At 34.6% G+C, this 13851-nt stretch overlaps 1 protein-coding gene across 1 annotated transcript in view; it reads left to right on the forward strand.

Moving 5' to 3' along the window:
* LOC115209614 overlaps nucleotides 1-13851 on the forward strand; it is a 1042307-nt gene that overhangs the window by 488521 nt on the left and 539935 nt on the right. The gene's annotated exons all lie outside the window — the stretch shown is intronic.

Here is a 13851-nt window from a genome sequence, read left to right on the forward strand (position 1 = left end):
AAACACACTCGAACACACTGTCTCATACAGTTGCATGTGCACACACACACACACACACACATACACACACACACACACACACACACACACACATACAAACACACACACACACTGATATCAGCAAACAATCTGCATCATGTTTTCCATTTATTTATTATCTATTGGAATGCTAAAATCTTTGTAGTTGAGGGAGGAGGAAGGTGTAGTGACTATAGCAGATTGACACATGAGTCTTACCAAACCAATTTATTAATATAGATATAGTCTTCCCTTGCAGGCTACACACTTCTTCCACTGGTGTTACAGTGCTTGCATCTCTTTTGTGAAGAAGCTTTCATCCTGTTAGTTTAAAAAGTCATCAACAGCAGATATGACTGCAATACTGGTTCTCAGCCAAGCGATCTTTCATGAGAATAGAGATGATGATCAACCAGTTCAAAGCCAAGCCACCCACAGCAGTCATTGAAAGCAAGGACTTGTGAACCGGAGCATTGTCCTAATGAAACAAGACCTCTTTCATCAGTTTTCCTGGGTGCTTGGTCTGGATTGTGTTTCGGGTCAGCAAGTTGTCATAGTACTTTCTATGAAGGTAGCCAATAAACACAATGCCTTTTGTATCCCAAAAGGTTGAGGTCATTATCTTCACTGCAGATGAAATGACCTTGGCCTTCTTTGGAGCAGGCGAGGAGGAATGTTACCACGGCATGGATTGTCTTTTTGTCTCTGGCTGAATGTGATGAAACCAACACTCATCCTGAGTTAGGAAACATTCAAGAAAACCAACTGGATCTGCCTGAAATAATGTTAGATTTTCTTGTGATGTGGTCAGCCTGTGTAAGTCAATTGCTTGTCATCAATCCCCATGAGGTGAATGCAACCAATGTTTTCTTCAGTGGTAACAGTTGCAGGACTTCTCTTCTCCTCCTAAATTCAGCTGCCCACTTTTGCACTGTTGATATAGCTGGAGCATCTTCCCTAATGTAGCAACCATGTCAGCATGAATGTTCTTAATGGGCTAAAAGTTTTTACTACAGGTATTTGATAACACCATGTGGCCAAATTTTGTTGATTTTGAAGAGAAGTCATTACTAGTTACTTCTTATGTTATCTTCAAACAGTCAGATATCAGCTTACCTGGAAAGAACCAAGTTATCTAGAAAGGAATAATTCTGAATAAAAACTAGTTCAGACTATAAGATATCTAGATCATGCAAGAATGGAAAAGTGGAAATGATGATGATGGTGATTTTCACTTTGACATTATGATTGCTTTTAAAATTGGACTTATTCTTCATCTCTTCATTTTTGTAGGTTTTGTCTCATCAGTTTCCTTTATATCTAAATACTTGTACAGGTAGTTCATTTTAGTTCACTAATTTTTATATAAAAATTTAACTTAATATTTTGAGTTTTAATCAGTTCGCTCTAAGAGTAACTGTGGTGCACTCTTAAAATTCTTACATTGATTTTGATATTATTACTGAATCCATGTTCAGTTTTAACAGGTTTTCAATCTGCATTTACTTTCTTTTATATGGTTTGAATTATTTGTAAAAGGGAGGTTTTGTACATTATCCATGGGATTTGTAGGCACTGGGGATTTGCTTCTAGAAGTTTGTTAGCAGAGTCAATGGATTACTGTAGAATTGTAGGGATAAAGACTCTAACAAAGAGAGAATGGTTTCTTTCTTTTGAGGTGGGGTGGGGATAGGGATGTTTTTTTTATTGTATCCACTTTATCTTGCAAAGATATTGATATTTTCTGTTTTAACATGTTGTGATTGATATACATACTTAATATAGGAGATATTTCTTTATGTATAGTCTTTCCACTATTCCAGAATGTTCCAGAATGTTGTAAATATTTTGGCAATCATACCACACTGTGATTATGATTATGGTTTGTACTTACGTGGTTTTTAATTACTAATTGGTTTACTATTATTGCTTCCTTGAAACCATTCAGTACTTTTTGTTAAGATTTGTTAAGATATCCTCTGTCAGAGAGAATAGATGTCAGATTTTGCATATTCTTGGTAAACAGTTATTAGTCAATAGGATTTTGAAGGGGTTGGGTTGAATAAAATTGCATCCCTTTCTAATGATCTCAGGTTTTTATTCCATTCTGGTTAATGTATTATGAATTCATTGACTCTAATTAAGTAGTTTAACCAGAAATTGACGACATAATCAATTTGCAATAGCATTTCCAAGTTCCCATATAATTATACTTAGATTCTTTTTCATCATGCATCAGTTTTCTTTTGTAATTTTGACCCAATATTTTCTTATAATATAATTGAATTGAGACTTAAGGGTATACCAAGAATGAGATATTTGGATCATATCCATAGTTTCAGCTGGTCATGCTTGGAAATCCAACCAGAAAGTGTAATGACAGTTGCTTCTGGTTTAACCATATGGAGGAGGTGTCTGATAACTCTACTCCCACAAACTTCCCAAGATTAGTGGGTGGAGAAGATGGATATATTAACCCGATATAATTTCTACATATTTGTTTCAAATACAAAATTTAATAGAAGTGCTCAAATTTTTTAAAGCATCTTAGTTTGCATATCATTTCTAGAATAAGTTGTTTAAATTTTTTTCCTTTCCTGAATATCTTCCAGCTTCTTACTGCTGTATTTTCTAAATATAATTCCCATTTTTGTCTTTGCTATTTCATGTTCCACCTACTCTGCAAACATTTTCTCTTTGTTGAGTGATAGCTTTTTTCTCTTTTTGTTGATCTCATACTGTATTTTCATTCCACTGTATCTTTGAAAGGACTGGGTGAGGAGTGATTTTGATCCAACCCAGTCTTCTTTGATATTTCCATGGCTGCTGAGTAATTTAAGTTATTTAGCATATTAATATATGGATTTTCTTCTGTGGAAATATTTTCTTGGGGAGCATAGTTGTATTTTGATAATATTTTCTACCTTTTTTGTTGTTTCATTCAGAAGGTGTTTTCATTGATCCATGGTGATTGATTTTATTATAGTTGGTTCTTTTCCTATTGTGTTTACTGTTTCTGTTTATTGTGTATTGTTTCCTCCTGATTTTTCCTATTGTGATATATTTTATTATTCTGTTGTTATGTGGGAGAAGAATTATGTTTTTGTTTTGGTTATGAATTCAAATGCTTGTTCCTGAGTGATCATAAGCTTCAATTTTTATTTTTTCCTTTTGTTTGTTTCTCTCTCTGTGTCTGTTTTAATTCAGTTATAATGACTTGTCGTTTTCATATGCGGACAGTTATATTGCATTATTTTCTGAGGGATGTGAGGGCTTATCTACTTGTTCTATTTGTCTTATTGTATGGCTTTTCTTGGTTTGTAGGTGCTTTATTGTATGGTAACTTCTTCTGTTTTATGTAATCTTCATATGAGTTGATTGCAATTTTTTTGTTTCTGAGATAACATTTTTGTTTATATAAATCAGCACACATTAGCTAATTTATCTGAGTTTACTTATTGTCTAAAATATACATTTCTTTCAACTCCAAATCTCATTTGTTTATGATGCTAGTTTTCACTGTATATAATATAGTTGGGGTGGTGTATTTTTAAAACTAACAAATATTTATCCTATTAATCTACGTTCACTTTTAGCTTTCATAACATTCTATGGATATTAGAAGTAAGAAACAGATATTGGAAGGGAAATGTAAACCTTTGAGCAGATGCTGTTTCTGGTACTCTTTTTGTGAATACTTTGTTGCTTGAACATATGCTAAAGCATTTATCATAAACATCTAGGCTAGAATGATTAATATTATCATTGCTTGTATTGTTTATTCATAACCATTGTCTTGCATAGCAATGGTTTTCTTCAAAGTTAGTTCATTTTGTTTTGTCTTGATATTCAATTTCTGGGAATATCAGGTTGTTGCATATTTTCATATAGAGCTGGTAGAAACAACATTTTTTTTATCATCAGAATTTAGATATCTTTATTTCCAAATCCTTATATTTCAATACTTCTTTAAACTCCTCCATAGCGACATTATCATGAAGATAGTAATGTATGTTAATAGACATGATTTATTCTTATTTTATTTAATGTGTTGTACAAATGATATAAAAGTTGCATTACAATAATTATCTAATAGTCGGTGAGAGAAAGTAACATTCCTTATTGTTCCAAATCAATGTAATTTATTTTGTTCCATGCTTTTTACTCATGCAGGTGATTTGACATTATCAAATTCACCTTTAACATATTCAATTATTCATTTCAAAAATCAAAGCTATTTTTGATAGTTTAAATATCACCGGTTTAGTATAAATTTTTATTTCTTAATAATTGGTTAACTAGGCAAGCAAAAAATTATGGATCTAATAACAAACTTCATAGGCAGTTAAGTGATTAGATTTTAGGATCTTTATATAAGGAATATATAGTTCACATGTTGTGTGTAAATTCTGTCAAGACCTCTAGGTAGTGCTGTTGGGAAATTTCCCATTGCTTCTTGAGCATATATATTTTAAATTTTATGTGAATTTCATTTCATATTCACTGCTAAACTTTGATCTCAATTTCTTCTGAAATGAGTAAATGTATTGCTTCATTAAAATGAAAATAGTCTGTCATTGCATATATTTATGTTACAAACTTTCTGTTGATGATTTAAAAATATTTTGTTGTGTTTGCCATTTGAAAGTAAATCAAATTGATGATTTAGAATTTACATTTTCTGTTTAATTTATGAAAGGATACGAGGTTTTTCTTGAATCTTTGTTAAGTTTTGAATGTAAATATAAACTTTATTATTAATGACGCCCTTTATCACATCTTTATTAAAGTTGCGATAGGCATTGACAGCAATTATCATAAAATACTTATATGTGTCTTTTAGGTTTGGTATATTTTGATGAGTTGTCTGGTGTGAATTATGAAATTTTGTTTCAGATTGTTAAGTTCTTGTTAGTATAATAATAATAATAATAATAATTATAATTATAATGCTCTATGGTAGAGAGATATAGGGCCTGGATGCAGAAGACATTCAAAGGAATGAAGTGAGTATGCTCTGCTGAATGTGCAATCCCAGTGTACATGTGTGACAGAGCATTAGTGTTTTGAGGGAAAAGTTGGGCAAAAGAGGAATTGGATACAGTATGCAAGAGAGAAGACTACACTGGTCTAGTCATGTGATATGTACAGATGCAGACAGTTGCAACAGAAGTGCTTAAAGTGGATGGAACTTGTGGCAGAGGAAGACTCAGGAAGATATGGGTCAAAGTACTGAAGGCTGATATCAAGACACTGAGCCTTATGAAGGAGATGACTAAGGACTGAGATATCAAGAAGACTCATCTACCACAGCTAAATCGATACTGGTACTGATCCCACATAAAAAGCACTCATGTTGGTAACATGTTAAAAGCACCCAGTACACTCTGTGGTGTGGTTGGCGTTAGGATGGGCATCCAGCTGTAGAAACCATTCCAGAACAGACAATGGAGCCTGGTGTGTCTCTTGACCTTACCAGCTTCGGTCAAATTACCAGCCTATGCCAGTATGAAAAAAGGATGTTAAATGATGATGATGATGATGATGAATAATGATGATTACTCCTATCACTTTCAACATGTGAGTGTTTGAAGGTGAGAACTTTAAAAAAAAGAAGAAAAAATCAACTTTAAAAATATAAGAAGCTGAATCTATTTGTGATGGATGTGTGAATGTAATTTGAAATTTGCTATGACGTCACAGTGGGGACATTGCTGATTTAGATTTTGCTTGGGATTGGGAAAATGTGTCTGTTGATTGCAGGATATAATTCTTCTATGGTTCTGTTTCTTCTACTCAAATTGTTTTGACACATCATGTCACATTTTTTACACCATGCAGATCAATCTTGGCAATAAATTTCCCAAAGTTTTCCAGAGTGCCTCACAATTCACTGGTTTCAAAATTTGGCACATAGCTAGCAATTTTGAGGGAGGAGTAAGTTGATTATATCGACCCCAGTGCTCAACTGGTTATTATTTTATTGAGCTTGAAAGGACAAAAGGCAAAGTCAACCTATTCTTTTATTCTTTTACTTGTTTCAGTCATTAGACTGTGGCTATGCTGGGGCACCACCTTGGAAAGCTGTGGTGAAACAGTCAGCAGAAGTTTTGCCATTAGCTTCTACCAGAGGTTTCACTCATAAACACACACATCACCCGGTCTGAGATTCAAACCCATGATCCTTCAACCGTGAGTTCACTGTTCTAACCACTAGGCCATGTGCCTCCATGTGAAATTTGAACACAAAATGTAAAAATGGATGAAGTTCCTCCAAACATTTTGATTGTTATGCTAACCATTCTGCCAGCTCATCACTTTACTACTACTACTACTACTACTACTACTACTACAACAACAACAACAAACTGCTACCTTTGTCTCAGAAATGGCATGTTAGTAAATTCTATATTTTATGGAAGAGAAATATCATATTTTGAACTTTTATGCTATGTATATTTGGTACTTAGTCTGTATTGTAAATTTGACCAAATAAATAAATAAATAATATTAAGTATAATATTTAAGATACTTTTATTCACATTCTCTCCTCATAAATAAATTGGCTTAGCTATAACAAGCTGTGATCTAACTCAATACAATAAAATAAAATAAAATAAAAATAAAATATGTATGATATGAGGTTTCATTTACAATATCAAGAAAGTAATGCACATAAAAGATGGATGCTTCAGATACATTCAAAAGAAGTGAACGTTACAGATATACTCAAAGGAGTAAATGTTACATATATAGAGATGAACACAGCATTATACAAGTTTGCTAAGAATGCTTGAGTGTGCTTGTGTGTGCGTGTGTGTGTGTGTGAGAGAGAGAGAGAGAGTGTGTGTGTGTGTGTATGCAAGCATGAAGAAGTAGATGCTTAAACAATGATGGTAAAGAGGAGAAGGATGTCTGGTACGTATACATGGGACTGAGTTGGCAAAGCAACTGTCAGAACTCTTTTATGTGTGAGCAATCATACAATAGGTTGGTGTGGATATGATATGTCATGTATGTATGTGCAAGATGCAAGTGCATCTGTATGACATATGCATAAGATGTAAGTGGATCAGCATAATTTAAGCATAAGGTGCAGTTGTGTTGGCATGATGTGCATGCTTTTGTACAATTAAGTCTGTGAAAATTCTGTAGACATGAATTACACAAGACAGGAACATATGATTTTATGTTTCTTGTAGTAAATAAGCTTTCTCGATGAGAATCAAGTTAACTTGTAAAGCGAATAAGTTACTGCTGAGTTCTGTATTTCGAAATTTGTAGTTGTGAAAGGAGTTTTCATGGTACTGTTGAACTCTCAGATGTTCTTGTTTGTTTGTTGCAGTGGCAATACTGTTGTGCTGCTCAGTTTTTCTTGATAATATTTGGGCAGGTAAGCTGGCAGAAATGTTAGCATGCCGGGCGAAATGCTTTGCGGTATTTCGTCCACTGCTGCGTTCTGAGTTCAAATTCCACCAAGGTCGACTTTGCCTTTCGTCCTTTCGGGGGTCGATAAATTAAGTACCAGTTATGCACTGGGATCGATGTAGTCGACTTAATCCGTTTGTCTGTCCTTGTTTGTCCCCTCTGTATTTAGCCCCTTGTGGGTAGTAAAGAAATAGATAATATCTGGGCAGGCTGTTGAAGCTCATCTATCTTGGTTGCTGTTTCTGATTCATAGTTGGTCTGTTGTTATCACTGATGTACCGGCTAATAAAACTATTACTCTGAGCTATGATGAATTCAAACTGGTATGCACCCACTAGTAACAATACCAGTTATTCCATGACTTTCATTAAAATAACATTGGTCTAAATTACTGTTTGCTTATTTTGGTGCCAGTTTTTATTTTTCTGAGGAAATGAAGAAAAGGAAGCATAGAGTGATGATGAGGGACTGTTGTCCTGGAAGCTACTGTTGTTATTAATGAAGGCACATCAGTTATTGATCAAGAAAATTGCAAGATGTTTCATCAGTGCCAGTTGGTCTATGGTTAAGCTCAATTGTTAAATCAAACTACTAATCTGTGAATTTACATTTCAATAACTGGCACATTCAGAGCATGCAGTTAGGTTTTCAATTCAAGTGCATAATAACTGGAATTTTTACAATATGTTAATATGTTCATTATTTTTATTGTTATTAATATCATTAATTATTGAGTCTACTGTTATTTTAACTGCAACTTTCACCAATGCTGTGTTTTATTAGTTTTTCAGTGGTTCTCATCAGAAGTCAGATCTAGTTTCACTCTCCAAGATTTCTCAAATGATAGCCCAAAGATCATATATATGTAGCATATGTGTGTAAAGTGTGAATGTGATAATTTTCTTTTTAAATCTTATCAGCATTTTCTTCGAGGTGGTTACAGAAAAAACAAGTCATGTGGTAGAAAAGACTGACAAGCTGAAATTAGGCTAGGCTTTCAAAAGAACTGTTATCAACTTTAAATAACATTAGGAATAAAATGTGAAGTTGGAGATAGAAGTTTTCATCGTGAATAAATTTTATGAAAGAAAACTGAGAGGGGTGGGGCTGCCATGATAAAGGTAAAAATATAGCACTTTTAGTCTTTTTCAAGAAGAAATTAGCTGTAATTAGAGGAGAGTAGATGAAATTCTTCAGTTCCTTATGATTTGGGAAAAATGAAAAATATGACTGGATTCAATGATAATATATTGTAATCAATGAGTGGAGGTAATAAACAGTTATGGAAAATGTGACCAAGAGCGACTTGTAAAAGTTCTTTTGGTTCCTTTTTTTAAACTAGAAGTAGAGGCCTTACTGACTTGTTAGCACTCCTGGCTGGCTATCCATGTCAGAAATAAATTCTGAAGGCAAGACATGGAAACTGATGTCTGAGAAGTAGGGCAGTTTCAGGAATAAAGGTATTTTTGTAGTACCCCTACCCCTATTTTTGGACTCTGTTGGGAAATTATTAGCAATCTCATATGTATGATGATACCAAGTAATATTCCAGAAGAAGCAGTTCTGGTACCAGTGAATCTGAAATAGTTGGAACACTGGCCTTCTGTCAGTTACGATGATGAAGGTTCCAGTTGATCCTGTCAATGGAAAAGCCTACTTGTGAAATTAATGTGCAAGTGGCTGAACACTCCACAGACACATGTATCCTTAACAAAGTTCTCATGGAGATTAAGTGTGACACAGAATGTGACACGGTTAACTCTTTGAATATACCCTAACCACTAAGCCATGCACCTTCACCAGTTGGAAAATTTTAATTAGTGCCTTATCACTATCAACAATGCTGGAAGCATGTCTGAAGGAAGAACATCATTCCTTAATATTATTTAAGGAAAAAAATAAAGAAAACATAAGCTTCCATCCACCTTGATAAAAAAAAAGGAGGTTGTGTAAGTTGGGTTTGTGCATAAAAATTTAAGAGGATAAATTAGTCTAATTTTAGTATGCTGTTTTGAGAGTAGCTTGGAAATGTTAACTGGTTAATGGAGTGTATTTCTGAGAATGACAACATAGTGAGAAATAATGTTATGTCATTTCAATTGATTAAAATCTATAACTATCATTCTTTTTCTCCTGTTTCCTTTGTTAACTATTCAATGTAAGGATCTAGTGCCTTATAATTTAATAGAGTATGAGTAGAATTTCAAATTGATGATTTAATAGCTTCTTGGTTTTACACTATGTAGATGGATTCCTTGCTATATTTCATAAAGTATGGCTCTATTTGCATGGAATATAATTATCTATCAACACCTATAATATTTATGCACTTAGGAATGAAAAATGAAAGAAATCAATTTTTTTTTTATGGAATCTAACAAAATTGATTTGGATATGAAGTCGTGGTTGATGACTATATAATTATGTCAATTTTTTAGAATATAAGATTGATGATTTACTTTTAATATCATTTCCAACGAAACAGTTCCATATTTAAAAATCAATTAAAAATTATACCAGAATTGGAAGCTTTAGTACATAATATCAGCAAAATACAGTGTTCAGTGTTAATGTTATGATGGGTGGATTCTAACTGATCTCTGGTAAGAAATAATTGAAGAAATAACTGATTCACTTAATCATCATCATCATCATCGTTTAACGTCCGCTTTCCATGCTAGCATGGGTTGGACAGTTCAACTGGGGTCTGGAGAGCCCGAAGGCTGCACCAGGCCAGTCAGATCTGGCAGTGTTTCTACAGCTGGATGCCCTTCCTAACGCCAACCACTCCGAGAGTGTATTTATAATATTTATAATATTAGCGATAATGAGCTATATTAATGTTGCAGTACAGATAATAATATCAAGACCAAAGTTACTAGTGCAACAAGAGCAGCTGTTTTTGCATTTGTTATACTGCCCTTCAGTTAGATAATGTAGAAGAGAGTGATTCATGTATGCTTACAAGTTGACACCTGAATCATGTTAATTTATAAACTACAGATAACAGTGAATAATCAAGTATAATAAATATGGAAGGCATTAAAGTTACTACTGATAGGCACAGTCATAGCTGTGTGATTTAGACGTTTGCCTTGGAACCATGTGGTCAAGGTTCAATACCACTGCCTGAACCTTGTTAGTTATCATTCTTTACCAAAGCCAACTAATACCATGTGAGCAAAATCAGTAGACAGAAGCTGAAGATACCTGTCTCACACACACACACATGAATTTATGTATGCTTATGTTCGCTATGCCAACAACAGATTAGGTACTTTTCATGGGAGCTTTTACCTGTTTCTTAGGGGTTTGATAATCAAACTGTATTGGATGGGGAAGAGCTGTGCTGAGCATTTTCACTTACCATTATTTCCAGATTCCTTTTGACCTGGGATACAGGAGGTCCCCATTATTTTTGACAAAGCTGCAAGGAAGGCAGCTCTTTTAGGAGAAAGAAAGTTTGACATAAAACTTGCAGTCAAAATAGTACCATCTTGCAATGCTTCTCAATGGAAACTATTATGGTGATCAGGAAAGTGACAAAAGTCACTTAAATCTAATGATGTACAAATGTCTCATTATCATAATGTGAAACATCTGTCATCTGACGAGGTGAGGCAATCATCATGCATGCATGTATCTTTGTACATATGTATGTACATACGTATGTCTGAGTGTGTTTGTGTTTGTTTCTTATCTACATGTTTGCTGGCCCTAAATAAAAACAACAACCTTACAATTAATACAAGTAGTGTCATATACATGCAGTCAACCATGCAAGCACATACTTGTTTTCTGACATGTTTTGACATGTTAATGAGTTTTGTAAACACAAACTGCCAGCTGATTTTTGTCCAATAGCCTAAGGAATTATTATCTTTCATGGAAACAGGTTAGAGTTGATGACAGGAAGAGCTTTCAGCTGCAAAAGGCGTGCCTCACCAAATTCCAGTTGACTCATGCAAATGGATGTTAAAATATGATGAGAGTAGTGATAGTGGTAGTAGTGGTGATGGGTTAAATTTTCTATTTAAAAAGTAGTCATCAGCAATAAATATAAAATGCAATTAAAATTGGTTTAAAATTTTGGCATAAGGTCATAAATTTCAGAGAAGGGGATAAGTCAATTGCATCAACCCCAGTGCTCAAGTGGTACTTATTTTATTGACCTTTGAAAGGATGAAAGGCAAACTTAACTTTGGCAGAATTTGAACTCAGAATGTAAAGACAGACAAAACACTGCTATGCATTTCACCCAGTATGCTAACGATTCTGCCAGCTCACCACCTTAAGTGCAATTAATATCAAAAGCCTTCAGGTCTCCATGTAATAGCGTTGGTCATCAGTTAAACTTTTTATTAGAAATATGTTAGTAAAATATTAGAATTTCAATATTTAATGATCTTTAATTCATAAACTTTCAAAATAACTTCCCATCAATGAGCTAGGATAGTGGATTTGATTTCTAAAATATTTTAGGTGGCTTTATCAAAAAGGTGAAGTTTTAGAGAATTATATTTCATGGAATCTTTTTTTTTTTGCTTTTGATTTCTTTTTGTTACAATTCTATTAGTTTGTAATGTTTAAATTGACAAAATCTTTAATGCATGAAATCTGAAAAAATATTTTTAAAAATTTATCTTAGTTCTTCATATTTTAAGAAAGTCTTCTTATAATGGATTTGAAGAGGAGAGAGAATGGGGTTTCTTTCACTCTCTAAACATTTACCTGAACTGTTAAAAATAGTAACCATAACTCCTGTAAGCAACATCCTTTTCTTTAAAATATAGAAACATAAATTTGAAAATATAAACCCAAATATACATAAGGAGTAGGTAGTCATGGCAGGAAAACTTTTGATTAAGGCTGAGGTTAAAAAAACAATTACAACTTACTTTTTTATAGTGAATGATGGTATGTTTTGGTAGTTTATTGTTTGGTATTTAAGTGTTGTCAGAATAATGAGAATTCCTTCCTCTTACCAACCCTTACATGTTTTCAGATAAGATTATATTACCCTGTGATCAGGTATGGTTCCACAGAAGATTGGAAACAAAGGACAATGCTTGTATGACATTGATTCTTATTTACAGCTACCATGTGATGTCAAGAGAAGGAGGCACTAGTGCACACATACACATACACACATTCACCCTGCCCCCACACATACACACATACACACACACAATGACCTTTTATCTGCCAAATCCTCACACAAGGGCATTGGTCAACTTGGGGCTATAGTAGAAGATACTTGCTCAAAGTTCCACACAGTGGGACTGAATCTAAAACTATGTGATTGAATAGCAAACTTTATTCCAGCACAGTCACATCTACACTTAAATATATATACATAAGTGCCAGAAGTGGGCACTGGAGGAAGTGATCATATGTCAGAAGATGAAAGTTTAGAGTGTGACAGGGAGGCAGAAACAGCTGTCTTGCTGCAGAGGAAGTCCACGGCTACTCAGCCAGAGAGAGTGGGTGGGAGAGAAAGAGAGTGAGAGGTAACAAGAATGAGGACAGAAACAGGTGTGCTGCTGAAGAGGTGGGACATAGTTATCTAGAGAGAGAGTGGGCGTTAACAAGAAAGAGGTGTGCTGCTCTAAAGGAGATACATGGTTACCTAGATAAGAGAAAGAGAAAGAGCAAGAGAGAGTGATCAAGAATGAGGGCAGAAACAGGTTTGTTGCTGCAGAGGAGATACATGATTACTCAGCCAAAGGAAAGTGCAAGGGAGAGAGAGAGAGAGTAGGAGATGGGTGACAGCAAATGCCAGGGTATACTTGCAAGGAACGGGGATCAGAGCCTAAATTGGATAGTAGAGTAAGAAAGAGGGAAATGGATGGTGGCAGGTACTGGTAGGGTATCACCAAGGAATTGCGAGTTGGGAGTGGAGGTGGGGAAGGCTAGCTGGTAAGAATCTGGGGATATAGGAGGCAAGGGGATGGGGGGAAGCAGCAATATAGTGAGCATTGTAGTGATGATTGGATTGGTAAGTGGGGGTGGGGTACACTGTGACTAGTGAAAATCTGGGTATGTAGAGCAAAAAGGTACAGGGGGGATACAACGAACAGGATAGTGAGAACTGGATTGGGGAGTGCAAGATAACCATAATATATGAAGTGGAAAAGTAAGGGAGAAAAGAGATATAGTTTGGGAAGTGAGGGATGTAGTTTAGTTTGTTGGGTAGGGTGTGTGAAAGTTTCATTGTTACATGTCAGTGGGACACAATGCTTCTACAACTCAGGTTCACTGACATGGATAGTCTTCTCTAGAACCTCATAACACCAGAAATTTGACAGTGTCATTTCCTCTGTGAGCTCCAACATCCTGAGATCAGTCCTCACCACTTCATCGCATCTCTTCCTGGGTCTCCCATATTTTCCTGAATATATATAT

The sequence above is a fragment of the Octopus sinensis genome, linkage group LG3 (genome assembly GCF_006345805.1).
Source record: "Octopus sinensis linkage group LG3, ASM634580v1, whole genome shotgun sequence".
NCBI lineage: Eukaryota > Metazoa > Mollusca > Cephalopoda > Octopoda > Octopodidae > Octopus > Octopus sinensis.